This window comes from Mustela nigripes, chromosome 10 (assembly GCF_022355385.1).
Source record: "Mustela nigripes isolate SB6536 chromosome 10, MUSNIG.SB6536, whole genome shotgun sequence".
Lineage (NCBI taxonomy): Eukaryota > Metazoa > Chordata > Mammalia > Carnivora > Mustelidae > Mustela > Mustela nigripes.
Genome location: NC_081566.1, coordinates 10580172 through 10598257, shown reverse-complemented (window position 1 = coordinate 10598257; position 18086 = coordinate 10580172). Strand labels below are relative to the sequence as shown.

The following is an 18086-nucleotide window of genomic DNA, read 5'->3' as shown; positions in this document are numbered from 1 at the left end:
CGACTTCTTGACTTCAGTCCCAGTAGTTTGTCTTGTTTCGTTTTGTATTCTGTTTGTTTTCTTTTCTTTTCCTTTTTTGAGAGGAGCGCATAGGCCCGAGTCGTGAGGGGCGGGGGAGAGGGAGAGGGAGAGAGTCTCAGGCAGACTCCGTGCTGAGTGCGGATCGGTTGTGGGGCTCAGTCTGATGACCCTGAGGTCATGGCCTGAGCTGAAATCAAGAGTTGGATGCTCAACCGACTGAGCTACTCAGGCACCCCAGTTCTGATCTGGTTTTTATTTATTTTATATATATGTATGTATATATGTATATGTACACACATATACATATTTATATTCATATATTTATATATATTTAAGATTTTATTTATTTGTTTATTATTTGAGGCAGAGAGAGTTCACATGACTGGGGGGAGCAGCAGAGGGAGAAGCAGGCTCCCCACTGAGCAAGGAGCCCAATGTGGAGCTCAATCCCAGGACCCCAGGATCATGACTTGAGCCAAAGGCAGATGCTTAACCACCTAAGCCACCTAGGCGCCCCAGTTCTATTGTTTTATAAACAAGATAAAGTGGCAAACAGAGTAGTGTGGGGGACAGTTTAAAGATGGAAGCAAGGTGGTGGACTCTTTTGGTTTTTGCCCCAAAATAAGCAGAAAGGAGCAAAACTGTGACACAGTGTCTTGGGTTTCAGACTTGCCTTTTGGTGGTTTCAAGGCTGACACGAGACACTCCTGTCAAGTCAGCCCTGGTGCTGGGAGCCTCCTCTCGATGTTATCTGGCTTTTTCCAAGGTAATCTAATACTGCTCTATCGTTGGGGAAAAATAAACTGTTTCCACAATGTTGTTGGTTTAGTATCTAGTTACCAAGGGTACCGTCGGTGGAGAGCAGACAGATTTTTAATATTAATAGCAGAGCTTCAAGGGATTGTTTATACCCTTTCTGCATTTGTCATTTCAGACCTAAAGATTGAACAGACAAGTTTAAATGTAAAATCACTAATATTGTCAATTATGGGTGATTACTGGATATCCACTCGGTTTCCTTCTCTGACAGTCGCTGTCCTGCAGTATTAGCAACTGGAGAAGCCTTCCCTTTCTGTAAAGTATAGCTAGCTTCCCGAAACGGTTTGCCTACACAAGTCCCGGTATTGATGGAGCTTTTCATGCTACCATAAGCACATCTCAGTAATTTTTACCCAGGAAAATTACTGCTCCTGCCATCCAGACTTTCAATTAAGTGTGCTTTGCTATGAGATGTATCATTTCGATTTTTATTAATTTAAACATTTTGTGTCAACAGAAGGTAGATCATTATTAACTGGTGCAATGTGGTGTCTCACAAAATACATACGTGTCATAGAAAAGTAATTAACTTCCTCGTTCCATTGCTGAACAGATGTGTAATGGAATAAGATTCGGGACCCAAGGGTACCCTAGGACGCTTATTTATTTATTTTAAGTCATTAAATTGTTGCCGCAGATACCTCGTTGCAAGTTTTCCAAACTTGGTTCTCTTTGTCATTGTTGCGCGCCACCCCCCCTCCAACCTGTGTTTGAAAATAGATTTAGAACCATCACCCACAATTATAAACTCATTTTTTGCCATATCATGGTAATTTCAAGCTCTGGATGGGCTCCCTTTGAGATGAGAAAAAGGTTTGATGACTTAGACTTAAGAATACAGAGTTTTGTTGTTGACAGCCTGGGACGGGCGCTTGGGGAAGCAGGGGCTGGTAAACCAAACCAGTGTTTACCGGCCCACACACAGGCCCAGAGGAGCTTAAGTCAAGACCTCATGATGGACACCAGACCATTGTCTCTTCCTCTCCTTCCCCTAATAGCTCTGATTCTACTGGTCTGTTTTCAGCACCATTCTCTCTTGTCTAGGCTGCTGCAAGCAGTGGTCTCTTTCTACCCTGATACTCTGGAACTTCCTTTTTGCAAAGAAGCCAGAAGGATGTTTTCGGGAGGGACCCTCTTTCTCAGTGCCCCGCTCACTTGCAAGAGGAGATCAAGCTTCATGGACTCGGCCAGCGGGCCCTGCGTGGCCTGGCTCCTGCTGACTTTTCCAGCCTCGGCTCAGGTGCCTGGGACACACCAAACTCTTTCCTGCCCTGGGGTCCTTGCACTTGGCTTCCTTCTGCCTGGAACAGTCTTTCTGTAGCTTGTGTTTGCCCGGCTCTTTATCGCCTCCTTAGGGAGCCGCCCTTGACCACCCTGGGCAAGCAGGTGTCTCTCTCCCTGTTCCTCTCTCCACTGCAGCACAAACAATTATTACACGTCATTACTGGCCGTTGCCTGTTGGCTTACTTGCTAAAAAAGTAGGGATGACCTTCCCAGTCTCGTTTTCTGTCGTGTCTTCAGTGGCCACAAAGTGCTTCCGGAGCAATTATGGTGCTTAATAAATTTGTGTTGCGTGATTGGGTAAATTAAGCCTAGCATCAAGTTAAGCCCTATAGGATCTGCCAAGTAACTATATTACTGGAAGCTTGAAGATGACTTTTGTTCATAAGCAGTTTCGTAATCATTCAAACAGGGGACCATCGGGAATATTCTTGTCTTCTCCTCCAAACAGGACCTACCCCAGCTTCCTTACACTGAGACTTACAGACCCACCTGTAAACCACCCCGTGCAAAGATGGGATGTCTAGTCCCAGTTGTCATCTTGGAAGATTCATGCTCCTAGCATTTCTCTCTCCTCCAGCGTTTGTGAACCCAGACTTGAGTCACATGGGCTTGGTCGTGTACCTAGATTGGTGAGCTTCTTGATCTGGTCAAGAGCATAAATATTATTGCCATTCTCTAGTCAGATGTCTGCATATCTCATAGGGACGCAGAGAGGTCAGAGCAGCCAGGGCAGAACCCTCCTGTCCTATCCCTGCTAGGTGGGTGTCCCTGCTCCGTGTCAACATCTCAGTGGAGAATGAAAGCTCTGGACACTCACTTTGAGTAGACCCACCCATTCCGCTCTCAGGCAGCACGATTGCAAAGTTCATTAGTCTCATGAGCTAAAACTGCCTCTTTTAACTTCCTGAGAGTCTCCTTCTGCCCCGTGGAGCAACAAAAAGTAAATCGGTTCCTTATTCTGGTCTCTGGCTCTTGAGTGTTCACAGTGGCTTTTGGATTACGGAACCAGGGGCTCAAATCCGTCGCCCCCACTTTCTAGCTACTTGAACTGGAAGATGTTTGTCATCCTTCCCAGCTGCCGTCTGGTCATCTATAGAGGAGGGACTGAAATGGTTTTTACTTTCATTCGGTTTCTTTGAATCTCAGCAGTGAGATAAAGCAGTGAAAACAATTAGTACAACAAACCTTTCCTAAGTGGTGTGATTGTTCATGCCTCTCCTGGCCTGCCCTCTGAGACTCAGCCCCACCGATTCCCACCAAGCCGTGGTCTGGGCTTGACATCAGTCAGTCCCGAGAAACGCTTGGCTGTTTAGTCAGCCCCGAGTCGATACACCCTAACCAGACTGCCTTTTTTTAAACCACTTTACCGTGCTGTGACGGGCCTGCAGATGGCCGTATGTATTCAGTGTGTGTCGTGTGATGGCTTTGGAAGTTGGTACGCATGCTGGTAGCCATCGGCACAAGCTATGCTGGAAATCTACCCATCGCTTCCAGAAGTTTTCTTCTATGCTCTTTATTATTTCATTTTTTTGTGACGAGAATACTTAAGATCTGGTCCCAAAAAGATCTGGTAAGATCTACCCTCTTAGCGTATTTTTTAAAAAGATTTTATTTATATATTTGAGAGAGATAGAGCATGAGTGTGGGGGGAGGGGCAGAGGGAGAAGAGGAAGCAGACCCCCCACTGAGCAGGGAGCCCAATGCGGCCGTCCCAGGACACTGGGATCATGACCTGAGCTGAAGGCAGACGCTTCACCAACTGAGCCCCCCAGGAGCGCCTTAGCGAACATTTAAGTTTACAGTACACTGCTCTTAACTGTAGATCTATGTAGTCTTTTTGAAAAAATGAGCATCTGTTGCCAAGGTTTGTTCTAGATGCTGCCATGCTATCTCTAGTGGATACACTTTACCTTTTTAAGCCACAGCAAGCTTTAGCCAGAGATGGGCAGTTGGTTATCTGACGGAAGGCTGCCATTGTGCGGACCTCTGTTTTTGCTCTCTTCTTGGGACTCAGTCTGCCACCTCTTTGGGCTTCCGCTGTCGCTCCCTTTCTCTCAGTTCTGCAGAGAGGAATAATCGTGGTTTCCTGGCCGCCTTGCAGAGTTCTTTGATGACCCTGGGATATAGTTCATCTGGAATTAAACCTGGGACCTTTTCTAAAATGCCGGGTTCTTCTCTGTTCTATTTTTGAATCAGTTTGGGAGAAAGAAAAAGGAAAAAAAAAAAAAACCCTAAGAACCATGTATCTCTGTTCTTTCTGTTCCCCCGTGATCTCTCACTACTTCCTCCGAGCAGTAAATGCTTCCCTCCCGTGCATGCTTCCTTGCTCGAGGAGCACTAGAATTCACTAGAACAGTTTTTCCTAAGCCTTCTCACACTGTCCTGAGACTACTGCTTCTCCTTTGTGAATGTCCTTGTGTTGTCTGCTCCGGGTCTCGCCTTCTGTGACAATATAGCTCATGTGCAGCAGTTCCTATGAGCTGGCTGGTGTGCCAAGAACTTTCTATACACGCTCTCAGTCCATCCTCTCGTCTTGCTTCTGGCTGGGAAGGCTTAACAGCCCTTAACCGTCCTGTTCTCCGATCTTTTTCTAAGAAGGTGGACTGGTGCCCTTGCAGTGTTTCATCATGGATTAATGATGACTGTGTCCTCATTATCAAGACTGCAGTTGCTTTGTTACAAAGCCAAAACCAAAAATGCATTGGAAGCGGGGGCAGAGAGATGGGCAGGTTGTTCTAAAATCTGTCATGGGCTTCATAAGACCGAGACATGTGTGCGGGCTTCCTGGTGGTTCCTGCTTTTCTGTTCCAGCACCGTCACATGGAGTCGTGCCCGAGAGCATCACAGGTCCTGTAGGTGGACGCTGGGCCGCTGCTGGCCTCCCCCGCAGCTGGCCTGCCCCCTCGCTGAGCTGCCCTGCGTGTCCTCAGGTGCCCCTTCCCGTCCCCTTCTCCCCCAGCTTTTGCAGCTTTCATGACTGCCCCCTCCTCCTGATTTCGGGAGGCACAGAAATCGTGCTCCTGTCAAACACATGGTCCCTTGGCTTCCCACCCCTCCGTAGGCCGCCTGCCTGTCGCAGAGCCCAGTGTCACTGCCACCCATGCTTATGACCCCAGCCCACTGCTCGGTGGCCTGGCTCCTCCAGCCAGCGCCCGGGCTCTCCCTCGACTCGGCGTCTTTCCCTGCAGCGTGAACACGCTCTCTTCCAGGATTTGGAAGCAGCTGCTTTTGCTTCTACCCACTGTTTCCTTTTCTTGAATTTGTGAAAGCCCCTGAGAGAGTCATCTATGCGCATAATGTCTCCTTGTTTTCTCTTCTCTTCTCTCCCCGATGGCCTTCCCGTCACCACCTCAGAGACTGTCCCCTTCCAATGCCAGTGAGCCCGATGCCCCCATCCTAGCTCTTGCGCCTCCTCCCCTTCTCCTGCTCAGCTCCTCGAGTGCTGGCGCCGGCTCTCCTGGCCGGGGGGGGGGGGGGGGGGGGGGCCCCCCGCCCCCCGCTGTTTTTGGGTGCCCGCCGCCCCGCCCCCCCCGGCCAGCCCTCCCCCCCCCCCCCCCCTCCCCCCCCACCCTCGGGGGGGGGGGGCCCCGGGGGGGGGGGGGGGGGGGGGGGGGGGGGGCTTCCCGAACACGCACGTCTTTAGATTCGGCGTCCCGACCCTGACTCCCGAGTCCGTGCTTCTCGCCTTTGCTCGGCTGCTGGCTCTGCTTTCCCATTTCCCTCTCGCGATGGGCTGGGTGTTGGGCGCAGTTCCCAGTCAGGAACTGAAAGTGTCCTAAACACCTTCTTTGTGCCCTCTGCAGTCCTCGTCGTGCGCCCAGGCACAGAGTCTGATACTCCTCGGCACTCACTCCAGTGTCCCCCCGAAGCCGGCGCCATCTCAAGTTCTCTCAAATGGGCTTCTTCCTCCCGTCCCTGTCCCCAAGTCGTTGCCTTTTCTGGGTGCACATCCTCTTGTCTGGACTCTTGAAACATCCACCTTGCTTCCTGCCTGCAGTCCCCCCACTCTTCAGTGGATTTCCACACAGACATTTGAGCAACGCCGTTTCTACGGTTGGTTTCTACCGAAGCGCCTTCCATGTCTCCATTGCCCATCCAGGATCAAGTTCAGCCTTTCTCGGGACCTCCTCCCTGCTCCTCAACCGCATCTCAAGACCCTTGCTTTCTTCCCTGTCCCTCTCTTCATGGCTTGATTCAGCATTTTGTTTACAGGTCGGGGGGGGGGTATATTCTGAAGTAAGTCCCCAGTAGGCACCCGTGCTCCCGCCAAAAGTATCTTAGTCCAAACAGCAGTAGCTGCACACCCAGTAGGGCCACAGAGGACCGAGGGGCACCACCCACCCTCCACATCATCACCCGCGCCCCACATAGCTTGTCCCCCTCCCCCTCACTTCTCCTGCTGTCTCCCGCCCTTTGCCTCTTGGCTAAGACTTCCAGAGTCTTCATGATGGATCCCAGACATCATCCTTCCTGGGACACTTGGCGGAGCCCTAGCTGCCTAGGAAAGGATGCTGCCTCTGTGCTCCCTCCCAGAGCCCCAGGGCTTGTCTCTTGTCACATGTAACATCCAGAAATGATCTGTGTAGGTTGCTCTTTGAACTGTGACCGTAAGCCCCTTGAGGCCAGGCTGGTCTCACCTACATCTTTGCAGTTCCGATGCCTAGCCCCGTGTGTGTAGGGAGATGTCAGTGCACACTGGCCTGAAGACAGTCTCAAGAGCCCTGTACTAATAGCGCTGTGGACTTGATCGCTTCTTGTGTCTTAAACGAATAAACTAATTTGCGCAAACGCAGAGAGCATGGGAGTTGTAATTGTAGGTTGAGGAGACAGGAAGAAAACCTAAACCATTAAGTGCTTGTGACAAATCTTCAGGGTGTTGACATAAGAAGTGACAGTGTGATCACAGACATTAGAAGTGGTGGAGGAGGCAGGCCCTGGTCCTCATTCCGGACTGTGCGTTAGTATGACCCGGTGAGCTTGCGAAAGATCTAGATCCCCGGCCGCCCCCCAGAGCTGCTGCTGTCATTTGCCTCGATGGGATCTGGGTCCTTGTGTTTTTGGACGCTGTCCCGGTGATTGTGAAATGCACCCACTGCATCGCACCCTGACAGCAGGGAAGAGAACCAACGGGACAGAAGCTGATAGGTCTGAGTCTGAAGGGATCCCCTAGAGCACGTTCCCCATGTGGATGGGGGGACAGGTGGGTCTGTTCTTGGCAGGCTGGGAAGCAAGGCAGCACACTCTAGCCCCCTAGAGCAAACAAAAGCCTCTGAGCTCTGTGAAAAAGGGCATATCCCAAAGTAGTTCAGCGCCCACTGGTGACAAAAAACAGTCTACTCTTGCACAAAGATGGAAATATTTTCATATTTGTTTACTTCCAGAAAAGAAATCCTTGCCTATTCTAATTGATGATAAGCATTTACTAATATTAGAATCCTATTCTCACAGAATCTAGAAAGTTAAACAGACTGTAAAACAGAAATGTTAAAGGAAGGGGCGCCTGGGTGGCTCAGTGGGTTAAGTGTCTACCTTCAGCTCAGGTCATGTTCCTGGGGTCCTGGGATCGAGTCCCATGTCGGGCTCTCTGCTTATCGGGGACCCTGCTTCTCCCCCTCCCTCTGCTGCTTCCCCCACCTCACTCCATTTGCTGTCTCACTCTGCTCTCTCTCTCAAATAAAAAAAAAAAATCTAAAAAAAAAAAAAAAAAGAAACGTTAAAGGAAAACAGCTGGGCTTTATACTTTTGACCCACAAAGTATGACTCAAAAAGAAAATAAAACCTGATTAACAGCTAATGATTTCATAAACCCTCCATGGCTGGCATCATAGCTTTCCCTGGGTCCAGGGGTATGAGAAGAGAGAATTATGCCCCCTCGTCTACCCAGAATGCCATTTTGGAAATGGAAATTGGATAAGGACCTTGTCAGACATTAGTGCCCAGATTGCATCTGTACTTCTACTCTTTGAGGCAGATTTGAGATTCGCTGCTGGCGGCATGCCAGGGTCTCACGGACGATGCCCATGACCCTGGCGGTTCCCTGAGCAGGAGCAGGCGTATTTGGGGAACATACTTGAGCACCTCAATTCCCGGTCTCCCCGTGATTTCTAGCATGGCCTCTGCGAATTCCCTTACCCTTCTCTGTACCTCTGTCTCTTCCTGGGCTGTCGGACACCTCGGATCGTCATCTGGGGATGTTTATGAAGCTCCCCCAGACCTTTGTCTGGAAGGCCCTGTGAGCAGTAATGCATTCTTGGTTTAGGAGATGGTTACGAGAGAATGGAGGGTAGGGCAGGGTGCCAAATGTGGCCAGTGCTTTTATCTTTGACATTATAAAGAGGTTCCCTGGCCAAGGGCCAGATTGGAGTTTCCTGGAATATAAAACGCAGACATGTGCTTTCCGTTGGGGAGACGCCAGCGTGAAAGCTCCTGGTGCGCTCCGCCAGCCGTGCATCTCCAGAGGGAGCAGAGTGGCCAGGAAAGAGCATCCGAGTCCTGGTAGTTTTGTGCAGGGGGGTCTCTGATGGGGGCAGAAAAGAGCTGAGCCATGGAATCAGGTCATCTCCTCTCTCCTCCCCTATCCCCCCATCCCGGGACCTTGGAAGGAGCGCTTCCCCTGACAGGCCCTCAGCCCATGAGTGATTCCCCCGCCACAGTGCCCTACCCCCGAGCTTCCAGGAACAGACCTTTGCACAGACTCATTCACGGACTACAGAATTATTTTGAATAATTGGAAGCACACTGGCTTTTCTCCATGGAGAGACGAATGCAATTCTGGGCTCTCTCCTTTTGAAAATATGACTGAGATACGACAGATAATTCTACCCCTCCAATTGGAACAGATTCCTTTCTGAACTTTTTGCTTGTTTGGTTCATGGTCCGAGGATCTCCGTGCCTTACAAGGCGAGAGGAACGGGGGAGTTTGTGCAAGCCAGCTCTGAGGAGGGCCGGGGAGGTGACCGGAAATCGCATTAACTGATGAGAAGGGACAGATTCTGATGTCACATTAAATACTTTCCTTTGGTCGCCCTGAGGATTATCTCTGAAAAAACCATGTGTGGGCCTCTGTCCTGGATCCCAACTAAGCTCTTCCCTGGACTTGGGACCACCGATGAAGGGATCTGATGTGCTTGCTTTAGCAGATAAGCAAATCCCGTGTTCTTGGGAGTCTGGAATGTTGCCCACTAGAATCACCGTACATACAAGCGGTGGAGGAATGTGTGGATTCAGCAGTCATTGTCAGAGCCTCGGCTTGGCAGAGAGCACTCGGGGCGAGGGGCCGTCTTTGTCCTGTCCTCTGCATACTCTCTGGGCTCTGACTGGTGCCCTTCCCACCTGAGAAAACTCGGCTTAAAATAGAAGGAAGGAAGGCAGACAGAGAATGAAGGTGTCTGCCATTTGTTGCACGAACACAAATTCCAGAGTCTCTCTGCTTCCGAATTTCAGGTCTGTCCTCACGCACAGCAGACCCCGACTACATAGGTGACTAATGGAGTGGAATGATTAGTTTCCGTCTCCATGGTAACCGTCATCAGGTGCTCACCTGGGAGGCTGAGCCGGGAGGCGTTGTTAGTCGCGGATTGGGGGGCTCCAGCCTCCCGACTTCCATTTTCCTGGTGTTGCCTGTCACTCGCCCGCGTGTGCTGGGAACACTGAGCCCAGATCACGCTGTTGTTCATTCCTGTTTTTTAAATGTCTCAGGAGGAACCATGTGGAGGTTATCCTAACCCTTGCTATCAGAGTGTTGGCCCTCACACCTAATGGGAATCTGCTGTGCCGCCACAGAAAGCATTTTCCCGTTTGCAGGAAACGTCCTGTTTTCCTCCCAAACGAGGAAAAGCAAGAGATGGACGTGTGGCGGGTTGGAGGCCGTGAGAGCTTGGCTCACATCTCCATTAAAACAAAACCCGCCCCGGGGTGCCTGGGTGGTGCAGTCATCTGGGCGTCTGACTCTGGATTTGGCTCCGGTCAGGATCTCAGAGTCATGAGATCAAGCCCCGTGTCAGGCTTTGCATTTGACACAGAGTCTGCTTGAGATTTTCTCTCCCACTGCCCTTACCCCCTGCTTGTGCTCTCTTTCTCTCTCGAATGAATAAATAAAATCTTAAAAAGAAGAAAACCTGCCCTGAAATTTGTGGGTATATTTTATCTCAATGACTGTTGCTATTAGAATAATTTTTCATGTAAAATCTTGGCCTCCCCCCCCCCGGAGGCTCAACCCTCGTTTACGCTAGGCTGGCGGGCCCCTGCTAGGAGTTTGCGGGTTCACAGCCGCACAGCCGTCCCTTTGATTGTCTCTGTACAGACACGGAAAGCATTTGCTTGAATGCACTTTCCAGGCTGGAGCTCCTGCTTCACATAAGCCCCATTATGAACCCTCAGGAACACATCTTTCCAGCTGGTGAGGCGGCTGCAGGGAATGATCTCCTTCCTGTCTCTGTGTAATGTTTCACTGCATTCGCACATCGGCCCATCACGCGTGTTTTCCACAAAGTGCTGCACTATAGGCAGATTTCCGGCAAGCCCGCAGACCTGGCTGGGCTCTCCCATTGCCCCCGGTGTGTGAATGCCAACTGGTTTTTATTTGCCCTAAATTGACCTGATTTTACACACGAAGGAGCTTATTTCGCGGAGAACGAGCTTTAGTCCCTGGGATGAGTGTACCCAGAACAGAGGGAAGTTGTTGAAAAAGGCCGTTAGTGGTTCTAGACGTTCTCGCCTCACCCAGGGCTGTTGTCGCTTTCCTGGAAGCGGTGAAGGTGCCACTCCCCTTCTGGCAGTTCTGTGTACCTGAAGATTTAACCTTGAACCTGTGGTTGGTCCGGGTGGGTGGTCTGGGGGAAGTTTGTCGTTGCAGTTCAGTCCTGTTTCTATCTGGGAAGCCACGTTTCGTGGGCACTGGCTGGTGTGGGCAGCTGCTGTGGGGACAGAAACCAAAACGGGGCTTCAGTGGAACACTGCTGCAAGAGGCTTGGGGTGCTCCGTGAGACCCCCTCAACAGGAGCTTATTTGGGCTGGGTTAGTGCCCCCCGTTGCCCTAGTGCTCCTCAGCTGGACCCAAGGTAGTGGCGGGAGCAGCTCTGGAGAAGGCTGGCCACCCTGGCCAGAGGACATTTGCCCCGAGCTCTGGGAGGGCTGGGAGGCTGGAGCTCCGGGCGCTGGTGAGGACACGGGATGTACAGTCCCGCTGCATCCTGCTTGTAGGCCTTGAGATCATGCCATTCCCTGAAGTCGAGGAAGAAAATAACCTTTGAAAGGTGATTTAATTTCATCTGGCGACCACTCACAGCAGCTGGACGACTCCCTGGCACCTGCATCAGCCTCTTCCCATGGCTGTAGTCGTCATGGAGCTCAGTGGAACGTGCCGGTTGGAGTCAGAGGCCATTCGGTCTGCTTCTTGGAAGAGGGGGAGGCTTGTGTAGATGGCTCCATTGAGCAAGAAGCTTCCAGGGAGAGGGAAGAGGATGTGATTTCGTATGCTCTGTTAGACTAAGACTGGCCTTGGGGTGCCTGCATGGCTCAGTCAATGAAGAATCCAACTCAATTTCAGGTCAGGTCTTGATCTTGGGGTCCTGGGATTGAGCCCCACATCCAGCTCTGCACTCAGCTGGAAGCTTGTTTCTTTTTCTGTCTCTCCCTCTGGCCCTCCCCCTGCTCATGCTTAACAAATTTTTTTTTAAAGATTTTATTTATTTGTCAGAGAGAGAGAGAGAGAGAGCGAGCACGAGCAGGGGGAATGGCAGGCAGTGAGAGGAGCAGGCTTCCCGCTGAGCAGGGAGCCCGACCCAGGGCTCGATCCCAGGACCCCGAAATCACGACCTGAGCCAAAGGCAGATGGTTAACCAACTAAGCCACCCAAGTGCCCCTAAATAAGCAAATCTTTATTTTTTTATTTTTTTTATTTTATTTTATTTTATTTTTTTTTTTTAAAGATTTTATTTATTTTCCAGAGATAGAGAGAGAGAGAGTACACACAGCAGGCAGAGAGGCAGGCAGAGGCTATGAGAGAAGCAGGCTCCCCGCTGAGGAAGGAGCCCGATGCGGGACTCGATCCCAAGACCCTGGGATCACGACCTGAGCCGAAGGCAGCGGCTTAACCAACTGAGCCACCCAGGCGTCCCAACAAATCTTTATTTTTTTAAAAAAGGCTATTCTCCCTCCCACCAAGCAAGGCAGACTCCAGTCAGACCCCCAGGGGCCCCCGCCCATGTAGAAATTGAGAACTCAGACTATGTATGGTGCCATTCATGATGTTAGTGCTTCTAGAGGGTGCGAAAGGAGGGTTAGGAAAAGGAGCCACTCGAAGAGTTGCTACCACCAAAGAGGCTTAGCTTGCTGAGGTCATACAACTAAGGTGCAGGAGCTCAGATCTACAGTTTATGACTCTAAAGCCAGTGTTCCTCTCACCGAGTTCTAATTATTGTGTACAGTCACTTGTTAATTGCTAATTAGAACATGCAGCAAGTTGAACGTGCTTCAAGTGGCAAACATTCCTTCCTTTGCCTTCTTCCCCAATCCGTAATGCCCATTGACTGCTTTGTGCTTGGAGAATGAATGCTCTATTTTTAACCGCTGCTTTTCTAGTTCATGAAAGAGCCACTTTCCCCCCTCAAGTTAAATCTGAATTGCTTTCAGTTGTTTTTGCCAAAGGAGTTGGAAACTGGTTCCAGCAGAGATGTTTCCTGTGAATCATAAAGGTTTTGAATGATGTTGTATATTAATCTCTTAGTTCTAGTCCATTCGCCACGAACCAGAGTATCTCAGTCAGGGCTCTGCAAATGTTTGTTCCCCTCATGAGTTTAAGTCTCTCTCTTAAGTGCAGGCTCTGTATTTGAACCTCATTCTGTCTTAAAAACCAAACACAGAAAACACTTTCCTTCTTTTGAGACTCTAGAATTATTGAATTACTGGAAAAGTCTGTAAGTGTCCTGTAATTTTATTTCCCATTCTATTCTTCTCTCCCTCCCGTCCAATCTAATTAGACTTTGCAAAAGGATTGGATAACAGGAAGTCCTGGAAAGCAGCTTGCCTTTCTCCTTTTCCTTTTAATGCAAACCATCTGAAATTAGCTCAGAGCAAGAGTTTCGGCGTCCAGCGCTCGTGAGCCGAGTGAACATGTCTGTTTAAGTGTCTCGGAGACAAAATCAATCTGGATGGCTGCATCTGATGTTGGAACCTGATAGAGCCCGGTGGTCTTTCCCCAGGGGAGACACCTTGCCGGATCCCAAGCTTATCCTGTTAAGAAACTCAAATTTCCCATCCACCACTGGCACCTGGCAGGTACGCTTCCTACCCTGAAACCCAAAGGAAGTGTTTGGCCAGTTCAGTGGGATGTGTTGAGTGGGACCCTTTGATGTCATGGTGAGTTTATCTCCTGTCATCTGGCGCCTTTTTGTTTTGTTTTGTTTTTTAATGGGTAAGGGAACGGCACTAGGGTATTGATGGAACAGCTATGTCTGAGGGAACTTAAATGGCATCATGGGTCCACTCGGGACCTCTGGGCCAAGGGAGCAATGGGAGGCTCAGGATGAAGCCAGGAGAGTCAACACAGGACACCCCCAAATCGCTGTGATGCTGTTGTCAGGGAGCAGGGGTCCCGAGTGAGTGTGGGATTTCTTATGTGGGGGAGAGAGTTCACATCATCTTCTAAACCCACATCTGGGCATTCAGCTGGTTCGGGCAGCTGCGGTGGAAATATTGCCCCTTCCCACATGATCGTGCTGTAGAAATATCAGAAGCCAGTCAAGATACAAGCATGGAACACACAGTCTCCTTGGTTGAGAGGCTCTTTCCTGTTGTGGTGAAGTCGAGGTGTTTTATTCTTGTGATACTGTTACCCGTGGATCGTAGATCACTCCTCTCTCATCTTTCCTTGGTCACCAAACACATACGGGATAACCTATCGTGCTGGCATGGGGGACACAGATCCGGTCGGATCATGGTCCCTCCAGAAGTTCTGAGGCTTGTTGGGGACACAGGAAAGCCGACCATCAGGGACAGATCGGTGTCAAGAGAGGTGTGCAGAGTAGCCACGGTGGCTCAGGATGGCTGGGTTAACTCAGAGGGCAGCATAAGACATGATTTCTGGAGGGAGGGCATTCGAGGCCCATTCCAAAGGGGCAAATGGGAAGAAGATCAAAGAAGTGAACAGAAGAGGTGACCCGAGGGAAGCACAGAGCCTGCTGTCCGGGTCCTTCCAGAATCCGAGGAGAAGGATTCTAGTTCGAGAAGGAGTGTCATGGCAGTCATAGAGCCTGGGGTGTGCCAGACTTGGGGCGGGCTCTGAGAGGACGGAATGGGGGCGAGGAAGAAGGAACCAAGTATCGAGAGAACGGACTTGAACCTGGGGCAGGGGAGGCGGTGAGGAGAGGAGACTAAGAGGCCAGAGAGGGAAGGGAGGGACTCAGGAGACTTATTCTTACCAAGGCCTGACAGCAGCGGACAGAGGTCGGCCTCAAATGAACTATTGCCATGTTTTTTGTCTAAAATGAAGCCAAGCTCTTGACAGACTTTTCTGGAGGTGCGCAAGAGAGAGGTCACCAGAGGTACAGCAAATGTGGCTCTGTGCTGCTTCCACCCCGGGAGTGGTCAAGTGGAAGGAATGGGGGTGGGCGTTGGACCAGCTGCCTTCACGGCTTGGGGAGCTGATGACAGGAGGAGGAAGGCTTGCAAAGGGACACCAGCTCGTCAGGGCAGAGGTGCTGTCGGTGCTGGAGCCCGCGTGTCCTTCTCGTCATCATTTCCTGGCTGAGTGAACGCCTCAGGAATCCCTCTGCCTCTAGTCAGAACTATTTTTATCATTGGTAGAAAACTCAACAATAGCACATCTGATTTTTTAAAAAGGAAAAAAATATAGATGTGCGTAAAATGAATGTTTCCACCTATCAGAAACCAATTTCAGGGCTCACCCCCTGGAGCCCCATTCTCACAGTAAAGCAGAAATTCAAAAAGGAATTTTTTTCCTAAATGACTGTCCTAAATGAGAGCAAGTCTCTTTGATATGCTTGGATAAGAAATCATGAAATAAGGCTATAAATTTACTACCTTTATACCCGAGTGGCTGTAGAAAGGAACACACTATAATAAACTCTTACATTTGCAAATGGAAAAAAGTAGAAGATTTAAATTATGCTTCCCTACGTTGTTTCTCTGTTTATGAATGCGTGTCCTATATATATAGGAATGCATATGTATAGGAGCACAGACACGCAGAATCGGATGTGCCCCTTCCCGCTGAGGGGAGAGGGGAGAGAGACCCTACTGTAGGGAGAGTCCCAGAAGTCACAGAACAGAACAAGATAGTGGGTGGGAGCGAGGTGAATCTGGAACCCGAGGGTGCAGGGAATACGACCTCTCATCATAGTGAGACATTGCAGGGAATTGATGGTTTGTTGTTGTTTTATAAAGATTTATTTATTTCAGACAGAGAGGGAGAGAGGGACAGAGCACGAGCACAAGCAACGGGAAGGAGCAGAGAGAGAAGCAGGCTCCCGGCAGAGCAGGGAGCCCGATGCGGGGCTCGATCCCTGGACTCCGGGATCATGATCTGAGTCAAAGGCAGATGCCTAACCGACTGAGCCACCCACGCACCCCTCATGTTGGAGGATCTACTGTCCTTTTCCAAATGCAGGAATTAGGAAGATCATAGAAACCATGAGTTGAAGATATTTTGAAGTCACTACTTCCCAGACCTGTCTTACCTTTTGAGCAAGCCTAGGACAGAAACAAACACAAATAAAACATAAAGTTAGGGGCACCTGGGTGGCTCAGTGGGTTAAGCCTCTGCCTTCGGCTCAGGTCATGATCTCAGGGTCCTGGGATCGAGTCCTGCATCGGGCTCTCTGCTCAGCAGGGAGCCTGCTTCCTCCTCTCTCTCTCTCTCTGCCTGCCTCTCTGCCTACTTGTGATCTGTCAAATAAATGAATAATATCTTTAAAAAAATTTTAAAAAACAACAAAAACAAAACAAAACAAAAAACATAAAAGTTAGTGCAAAGAGCTTGAGCCGTTAAGCCAGATGGACTTGGATTTGAATCTTGCCTCTGGCAGTTACGACAGAAGGACGTTTGTGGCATATACTTAAGGAGTAGGGCAGGTATCTTGTGCCTCATTTGCCATTAGAGGTATGGATGCCCTACAAGGATGTTGTGAGGAGTAATTGAAATCCGTACAAGGGACATCCAGATTGTGACCAAAGAAATGGCAGCCTCCATCTTCCAGATCTATCCTACAGCTGTTTCACTGGGCATTTGTTCCATACAGTGCTCTGTGCTAGGTGCGCGGAGAGGCAGGATCAAAGCAGAGGACCTATATTTAGCTCTAACGTGTACACAAACAGCAATGGAAGAACTCTGTCCACACCAGTCTCTTTGCTGTTTATGGAACATGGGGCAAGCTCCTGGCTCAGCACCGGGCACTGGCTGTCCTCTCTGCCTGGAGTTCCTACCTTCTACCCCTTGACCTCTCTCTGATATTATCTTCTCAGTGAGGCTTTCCCCGATCACCCTGCCTAAGACGGAACTCTCTGGGGCCAGTACTCCCTCTCCCCCTTTCCTGTTCACTTGCTTTTCCTTCTGATAAATATCTATTTCATGTGTGTATGTTTTCTGTTATACCAAGCTCCTCCTGTCTCTTCATTGTAAACCCTCTGATTTTTTTTTTTTTTTTTTACTGCTCTATTCTCAGTGTCTAGAACATTGCCCCAGGAGGTACTCAGGAGATGCTTTGAGAATAGATGATCATCAGGTGACTTAATTTTAGCTGCAGGGAGGGGCACATGCCAAGGTCCAGTGGCCAGAAGAACAGTGGGTGTGGTGTGGGCTATAGTAGTTTCCTATGGCTGCTCTAACAGATGATCACAAACTCAGTGGCTTGAAACAACACAAATTTATTCCCTTACAGTCCTGTAGGTCAGAAGCCTGAGACAGGTCTCACTGGGTGAAAATGAGGGTCCCTGGCGGGGCTACCTTGCTTTGTAGAGGCTCCTAGCAGGGGGCAGAAGGGCAGGGTTTGTTTCCTTGACTCTGCTGGCTTCTGGAGGCCACCTATGCTCCTTGGTTTGTGGGTCCCTTCCTCCATCTTCTAAGCAGACAGTGAGGTTGGGTCCTCAAGTTACATCACTGACCTCTTCTTCCGCCTCCCCCTTCTGCTCTGAAAGACACTTGTGATTCCACGGGCCCCACCTGGGGAGTTCAGGACCTGCTGCTTATTCTCAGATCAGCTGACAAGCAGTCTTAATCCCACCGGCAACCTGATTCCCCTTTGCTACGTACCCAGACGTATGTATAGGTTCTGGGGACTGGGACATGGACATCTGCGGGGGCCTGTTATCTGCCTCCTGTAGAGTCTAACAAGTGAGATGTCTTGCCTAGAGCTTGAGCCGCCAGGAGTAAAGCACAAACAGGGAAGATTTCATCCTAAACTGCCATGATTGTCAAGGTTTAACACACAGGCTCTTTCTGGGAGGTGCTGGGGAGTTGCTTCAGAGTGAGGCAGTGGGATGGAGGCTTTGGGAGGTGAGTGTGGACTTAGGGAAGGCACTTAGGAGATGCATGTCTACCTTTTGAAAAGCAAGTAACTTTCATTTCCCTCTCTTGTGTATAGAAAGCTGGGTTCTTATTTAGAATGCCCCCCCCAAAGTAGGGTGTATTTATAGTGTCCTTTAAAAAACCACCCTGTGATGTTACTCATAGGCCAGCCTGTAAAACCCTGCTACGCACAGGCGCCCTGCCTGACACGAGCATCCACGTTTCCTCGTGTGCACACCCACTGCCTCACCCTGTTCTTGGGATCTCTTTTCCCTGGCTCTCCGCGGCCCTCTTCTGTCTCTGCCCTGCCATGCCAGAGTGATCTGTATCTTCCTCCCAGGCCTGCCCTGGCAGTGGTTCTCACGAGTCATTGTATAAACGTCCCCTAGGAGGCATGTAAAAATCTTCAGGGAGATTGCTGCAGTTTAAAAAGTCCGCC

At 49.9% G+C, this 18086-nt stretch overlaps 1 protein-coding gene across 4 annotated transcripts in view; it reads left to right on the top strand.

Moving 5' to 3' along the window:
- The window catches only part of SMYD3 (SET and MYND domain containing 3), a 769649-nt gene that overhangs the window by 583620 nt on the left and 167943 nt on the right, over window positions 1–18086 (top strand). The window lies entirely within an intron of this gene.